Source organism: Portunus trituberculatus, chromosome 30 (assembly GCF_017591435.1).
Source record: "Portunus trituberculatus isolate SZX2019 chromosome 30, ASM1759143v1, whole genome shotgun sequence".
Lineage (NCBI taxonomy): Eukaryota > Metazoa > Arthropoda > Malacostraca > Decapoda > Portunidae > Portunus > Portunus trituberculatus.
Genome location: NC_059284.1, coordinates 5,812,750 through 5,820,249, shown reverse-complemented (window position 1 = coordinate 5,820,249; position 7,500 = coordinate 5,812,750). Strand labels below are relative to the sequence as shown.

Below are 7,500 nucleotides of genomic sequence, written 5' to 3'. Positions count from 1 at the left end.
GCAAATATTATTCTAGCTCAAAACAATGTGAATTGTTTATTTTATTTTTTTTTCTACTCCTGATTTCTTAAAATTAGGTACCAATATTCAAATGTATACTGAAATTTATGTACATCGAATTAAAGGTGTCTTAATGTTTTGTCTTCTTTTCAATATATTTCATGTTAAATTATGACTGTATGTGCCAATAAGAAAATATTCCTATATGCCTGATTTTTCCTCTATGTATTTTTATTTCACTATATAATACTTGAGCAAATTCTGTAGGTTTCATATTACATCCCTTTTTTATTCAATTTATTTCACAGTAAAAATCTAAATTATTTAACCACTTTTATGGCAATTTTTAACGTCCGATTCGAAAGCGCACTCCCTTGCTCCCAGCCTTCCTTTCATCTGGCATTCTGTCCCTCCCATTCGCTTTCTCTTATATTCTCTATGTTTCTTTTTCCGTTCCCCTTTCCACCATTTCGAGCGAGATTTTTACTTGGTTCTCTATTTTTTTTTCTCGTTTCACTGATTTAATTCGTTTCTTTTCAATCTTTTCATATCTCATTTTTATTTTGGATTCACTTTTTTGACATCTTTTCTTGTGTTGCTTGGTCTTATATACTCAATTTTCTACTTGATATAGTTTTTTTTTCCTTTTTAGCTGAACTTTTGTATTTTGTTTTCTATTTCTGAACATTTATGAAGTACTATAGCTGACTCTCCTTTAAATTTTTTTGCTATTTCTCTTCCCCTTCCTTTTCATTTAGCCACTTTTGGTTCTTCAAGTCATGCTTACTTTCTATATTTATGTGTATGTTTTTGTTTTTTTTCTTTCCACTATTCTATATATGTCAGTTCCCTATCTCCAGTTTTTCTCTACTATTTTTTTTTTCCTCCGCACTCCTCTCTCTCTCTCTCTCTCTCTCTCTCTCTCTCTCTCTCTCTCTCTCTCTCTCTCTCTCTCTCTCTCTCTCTCTCTCCCTGAACTCTCTTTTTCTCTATTCCTCTGACTTCAGCCTCTCTCGTTTTCTATAACTCAGCGTGTGTGTAGTATCGACTAAAGCATTATCGGAGGGGCAGCGTTCAGCCGACCCTAAGAGCGTAGGGCGGTGGCTTCTGAGTGATAATAAAGATCGTGAAATTATTCCCTCAAGGGTCTTTCCGTCGGGCCTTCAGGGGTATTAGGGAAGTAGAGGGAAGGTGGAAGGGTCATGGGAGGGGAGATGCGGAGGGTGAGACTAAGAGGGGAGTAAGAGAGAGGTTAGAAGGCTTGGTTTTGGTTAGGTGAGTTGCATTTTAATGTTCCAATGCTTGTGAGTTATGGTATTGAAGTATGTGTGTCGATGCCCTCCTTTCCTTCTTCTCTTTCACTTCCTCGCTTCTCCTTCTTCTCCTCCTTTTCCTCTTCCTGCTCCTCATTCTCATTCTCCTTTGCGTCAAGTGCCTTCATGTTATCTTACTCTCTCTCTTCTTCCTCCTCTCCACCTCCGGTTTCTCTTTTCATTTCTTTTATCTTCCTTCTCCACACTCTTCTGGTGTATTTTTTCTCCTGCGTCCTGATTACTCTACTTTCTTTTCCTCTTCCTTTTCATCCACATTTTCTTACTCTTCCTCCATTCTCTAGCCTCGAATATTCTTGCGTTTTCTCCTTTACTTCTTTCTTCTTCCTTTTCCGTCCTTCGCATCCTCACCCATTTCTATCACTCCTCCTCCGCCTCTTCCTGCTCCTCCCCCTCCTCTTCATTTCCCTCCTCGTTTTGCTTCTCCTCCCTTAGTGCCTCTTCCTCTTCTTTCTTCCGTTCCTGTTGCTCCTCCTCTTTCTCCTCATCTATCTACTTCTCTTTTTCTTCTATTAAGAGCAGATGGTTTTCTCCTCCATCTCTTCCTCTTCTTTCTTTTCGTCTTCCTCTAGATCCTGCTTCTTTCTACGAGAAGGACCGGTGGGAGCAGACTGGAAGATGGGGGAGGGAATTTCAGAGTTTTAATACATATTAATACATTCTACGATATTTGGTTTCTGAGGGAAGTAAATTCTGAAAATGTAGGAGTGGTGCACTTAAGAGAGGAGGCGCGTGTGGTGTCTATATATAAATATATATTTTATTTCTCTCTCTCTCTCTCTCTCTCTCTCTCTCTCTCTCTCTCTCTCTCTCTCTCTCTCTCTCTTGTTCATAATTTTCACGTGCATTTTGAGCCTCCTGCACCACAACCACAACCACCACCAACACCACCACTATCACCACCACCCCTATCACCACCACAGCTTTCAGCCTTCAATCCTTTTGCTTATATTTCCTCTGTTTCCCCTCCTTTTTCTGTTTATCTATTCTTTTTTTCCTTATGTCTTTTTTCTTTCCCTTCCTTTGTCTATTTATGTAGCATTTTCTGTTTTCTTTGTTTTGTTCTCTTCTTTCTCTTTATCGTTTTTTAATATCTTGTTGATCGCTCTTCATAACGACTCCTCTTTATCATCCTCCTCCTCTTCTTGCTCCCCCCTCCTCCTCCGTTTTCTCCCCGTCCTCCTGCACCACCTCCTCTTTTTCCTCCACCACCTTCTTCTCTTCCATCACTTCTTCCTCCTCCACCATTTTCTCCTCCTCCTCCTCCTCCTCCTCCTCCTCCTCCTCCTCCTCCTCCTTCTCCTCCTCCACCATCTTCTCCTTTTCCTCGTCCTCCTTCTCGTCCTCGTCCTCGTCCTCATCATCTTCTTTCTCCTCCTCTTTCACCATTATCACCACCACCACCACTACCTCTCTTCCTCCTCACCATCTCCTCCTCCTCTTCTTCCTCCTCCTCCTCCTCCTCCTCCTCCTCCTCCTCCTCCTCCTCCTCCTCCTCCTCCTCCTCATTCTTCTCCTCTGTTGCCATTTCTATCTTCGTCTCTTCCCTGTCTTGCTCTTCATCGTTTTCTTCATTCTTTTCTCTCCGTCCTTTCTCTCGTTCCTCTGTTCATATCAAAGGAAAAGAAAAAAAAAAAAAAAAAAATCACAGTAATAATGGAAAGACGTGGCTTTAATTTCAATGCGAAAAGAAAAAAAAAGAACGAAAGAAAAAAAATAAACAAGAGGAAAGGCACAATAACTGACAATAGGAACATAACAACAATAACAAAACGCGAGGCAAACTTACGTATGGTATAACGAGAAAAATCAATTATTTTCGTCTCTTATCTCTATTTTGTACCGTTCGATTTGAATGACCGGCAAATCATAGTTGAGGTAGAAAAAATAAGATGAAAAGAAAAGATAAAAAAGAAAAAGCTAGATGTGTGGGGCGAAACGAACCATTGTGCCGCTTCTTCCATTGGTGGGCAATTAGCAATCAGGGAAGCAGGTGGGTTGACTCAGGCAGGTAAGGGGAGGCAGGTCCAGGGGGTGAGGAGTGGAGGTAAATGGCGGTGAGGGAGGCAAAGGATGGAGTGAAGAAGGCATGAGGGGATGTATCTGAGGGAACAGCGAGAGATGAAGGAAGGGAGGATGTGAAAGAGAGGAGAAAAGTAAAATTGAAGAGGACAGAAGGAGGAAGGTAAAAATCTCGTCTTTCCTGGATCGATTGGTGAGGCAGAAAGACTTGATTCTTTTCTCCTGGAGCGGACTAAAGGAAGAGGGAGAAAGGAAGTAGGAAGATGAAGATTAAAGGAGACCGCCGAGGAATAAAAAATGGTTGTAGAACAATAAGATGTAGACATACGTTCCGGAGGTCTAATCGGGGAGGAACAATGGCATTAGACATACAAACACATAACCTCGTTCCTCCATTATTCATCTCTTACTACGGTGTGTGGAAGCCAAACACAAACCGAAACAAAGATAAACTAAAGTGACCTTCAACTATTACGAAAAAGAATAACTTTGTGATGGAAAATTGAACGATATAAAGGAATGACAAAAAAGAACACAACCATAACATTGTGAAACGCCTTGGGATGCGGCCGAGAGTGAGGGAGAGACACGGCGAGGGTGTGGGAGACTCTCACTGACCAGAAGTTCTCTCCACATCACGATAAGGGAGGTAGGAATGGAGAGATGGTGTTGGGGGGAGAGAGAGGCCAGCGTGGAGGAACTCAGGTAGAAAGTCGTGCATTGTAGCGTGTGGGAAGGAAGCTTGTGACCAAGAGGGAAAGGGGCGTTGGGATAAGATGAAGGGGGGACTAAAGGTTCACTGAGGTGGTTTCAGGGAGGAGGGGACAGATAATTATAGTCAATGAGCGCTATAAAACTGAAGGCGAGACGCACGTCACCCTGCCCACTTTCCGTGGCGTTCCGTGAGGCTCGTTCTGAGGTCCACCACTGATTTGGTTAGGAAATGTATGCAGCCTCAGTTCCCTTCCGTAGTTTCCTGAGTCTTTCCCATCCGCCTTGCTTAACTCTGGACTCGCTGCGTGAGAGGTAGAAGTGAGTTGATTGGTACGCGAGGCTGGGAAAGAGGAGGAGGACGAGTTGGATGGTGTAGAAGAGGAGAGTGAAGATGAGGAGGAGGAGAAGGAGGAGGACGGAGAGGAAGAGTTAGAGGAGGAGGGAGGGGACTGCCAGGTCGTGCTGTCTGTGGTTAAGAGTCGTGACCAGTCTCGACACGACTTTGTGACGGAAATTCTTAAGGCGCTGGTCGTGATATCATTTATAGCATTCATCTTTCATAGTGACCCTGAAGGTTCTAATTGGAGGAGGCTGCAAGCGTGTCCCCTTCCTGGGAGATGAGGCGGCTCAGTTGGAGTAAGCTGGAGGTCCTTTCTCCTTTCAATCTCCTCCTTTAGACAACCAATCCGTGCGTCTCCGTCTCTTTGTCACTTTTCAATCTACTCATGCATGAATTCAATCTGTCTTTGTTTCCCTCCCATTAAAGTTTGCACGAGTTGAGGATTTCTCCTTTTTTTTTTTTCTTTCTCTCTCTCTCTCTTAATTCCATGACGAAAGTGTAACGAAGTGTTCCTGTAGATACCCAAAAGTAATGGTGCTCGTGTCGTTTTCTGTCCAATTCACCTCTTCCTGTATTTGTGTGTATTTCGCTATGTATTTCTCCCTCGCCTGAAGCAATGGAAGTATGTTTGTGTATATATATGTTTTCCTTCTCTGTTTGAGCTAAGGTTCTCCCCTCGTGTGTGTGTGTGTGTGTGTGTGTGTGTGTGTGTGTGTGTGTGTGTGTGTGTGTGTGTGTGTGTGTGGGACTTCACTTAACTTTGTGTGCATTTATTAATCCATCTGGAATATCTACTCCGTTCCCACTCCACCATTTTCCTTTCCCTATTTTTCAGTATCCAGAGTTCACTTAGAGAATGTGCCTTGATTTCTTACTCTCTCTCTCTCTCTCTCTCTCTCTCTCTCTCTCTCTCTCTCTCTCTCTCTCTCTCTCTCTCTCTCTCTCTCTCTCTCTCTCTCTCTCTCTCTCTCTCTCTCTCTCTCTCTCTCTCTCTCTCTCTCCAGATCTACAGGTGAGGCAACGTTCCCTTCCCTCACCTGACACGGAATAGCAATGCCTCTCTGCACAAAATTTTCTAGGAAGCGCGTAAGGGCTATAAAAAAAAAAGAAAAAAAAAGAAAAGAAAGAAAAAAAAAAGAGATATTCACAGGAAAACCAAAATGAAATTGAAGTTCGCTCTCTCGCATATTCCATCCACGTTTCCCGGTATTTCGCAGTGACACACAGTATTGGTGGTGGAGATGGAACAACTGGTAAACTGAACTATCTCGTCTTATTGAGTGAAACGTGCATAGAAAAGTGACTGACAAATATTGCATGCGAGTTAGACAGACGACATCATGGTTTGTGTTTGGGAATTTTGTAATTAACTAAAAAAATATATATGTTATTCAGATTAAGACGAGCGAGAGAGGGAACGCACCTGTCATGTATATTAATTAAAGGGAAAGCAAATTATTGTGCAATTACAGAGAGAGAGAGAGAGAGAGAGAGAGAGAGAGAGAGAGAGAGAGAGAGAGAGAGAGAGAGAGAGAGAGATTAAAAAAAAAGTGTTTCGTCATATTTCAGATAATCATCATGCATATACAAATTCATTAATATTTATGTATCATTATAACATGTATTTGTCTCTTCATAATCGTGACCAAGTAATTAGCGAAGGAGAGTGTGAGAGGCAAATTGCTTTCTGCAGATAAATAAATATAAATGAATATGAGTGTTGTGTTTTTCCTTCCTTTTATTTCATTCAGATATATATTTTTTTCTATATTCATGCATTTTCGTGAACTTGTTTTCTCTTACTTATTATTATTACTCTCTCTCTCTCTCTCTCTCTCTCTCTCTCTCTCTCTCTCTCTCTCTCTCTCTCTCTCTCTCTCTCTCTCTCTCTCTCTCTCTCTCTCTCTCACTTGGATATATTCGAGCTCACCGTTGGCTTTGCTTTGTTGACACAGGGTTGGTGGATCCTAATGTAATTCACTTTTTTTTTATGTGCGTCTGATGGTAGGCGAAGCGTTTGCTGTGTGTGTGTGTGTGTGTGTGTGTGTGTGTGTGTGTGTGTGTGTGTGTGTGTGTGTGTGTGTGTGTGTGTGTGTGTGTGTTCTTGTCTGTGTATATATGTATGTACAATATGTTTATTTATGCCCTGTGTGTGTGTTTTATCTCAGTGTGTAGGTATTTGAGCACGTTCTCTGTCTCTCTCTCTCTCTCTCTCTCTCTCTCTCTCTCTCTCTCGTCTCTCTCTCTCTCTCTCTCTCTCTCTCTCTCTCTCTCTCTCTCTCTCTCTCTCTCTCTCTCTCGTATTTGTCCCCTAAAATAACATTTTCTTGTCATCCCTCTTTTAAGGGAAAAGTTTCCACTCTGACTTCTCTGAGTTTCCACTGTCATCCATGTTTTTTTCTTTTTTTTCCTATATAATCCCGTGCTGCATTAATCATCTCTCTCTCTCTCTCTCTCTCTCTCTCTCTCTCTCTCTCTCTCTCTCTCTCTCTCTCTCTCTCTCTCTCTCTCTCTCTCTCTCTCTCTCTCTCTCTCTCTCTCTCTCTCTCTCTCTCTCTCTCTCTCTCTCTCTCCCGCAGTTCCGTCAGCCAACTTGCTTCCTCTACGTCGTTCCCGAAAGAAACATTTTGTCGTAAACCCAAGTAGTGTCTCGCAAATTAACTTAGGTTTCTGTTTATTCCACTAAATCCCAGTCCTTCTGTTTCTCGAGACCTAAAACCAGACCCTTTTTTGGTTTGCTTTTATTTTTTGAGGGTGAGGGCAGCAGTAGATAGGAAAGGATTTGTTCGGAGACAGTGAGAAAAAGAATGTAAGGATGAGAAAAAAGTGTTGGAAAAAAGGTGAGGAAAAAAAGAATAAAAATGCCATTAGACTTGCCACAAATAGGAGTCTACTCGAGAGAGAGAGAGAGAGAGAGAGAGAGAGAGAGAGAGAGAGAGAGAGAGAGAGAGAGAGAGAGAGAGAGATATAAACAGGACTAAAACTGGAAAACAAAAACAAAATGTACAGTAGGGAGACATAGAAAAGAGACAGACAAATAAGGTAGAAAAATTCACACACAAGCGGAAAGAGAGAGAGAGAGAGAGAGAGAGA

General features: G+C 42.0%; 1 protein-coding gene across 1 annotated transcript in view; it reads right to left on the bottom strand.

Annotated features, from left to right (window-relative positions):
• LOC123510971 (calcium-activated chloride channel regulator 1-like) overlaps positions 1–7,500 on the bottom strand; it is a 130,217-nt gene that overhangs the window by 47,537 nt on the left and 75,180 nt on the right.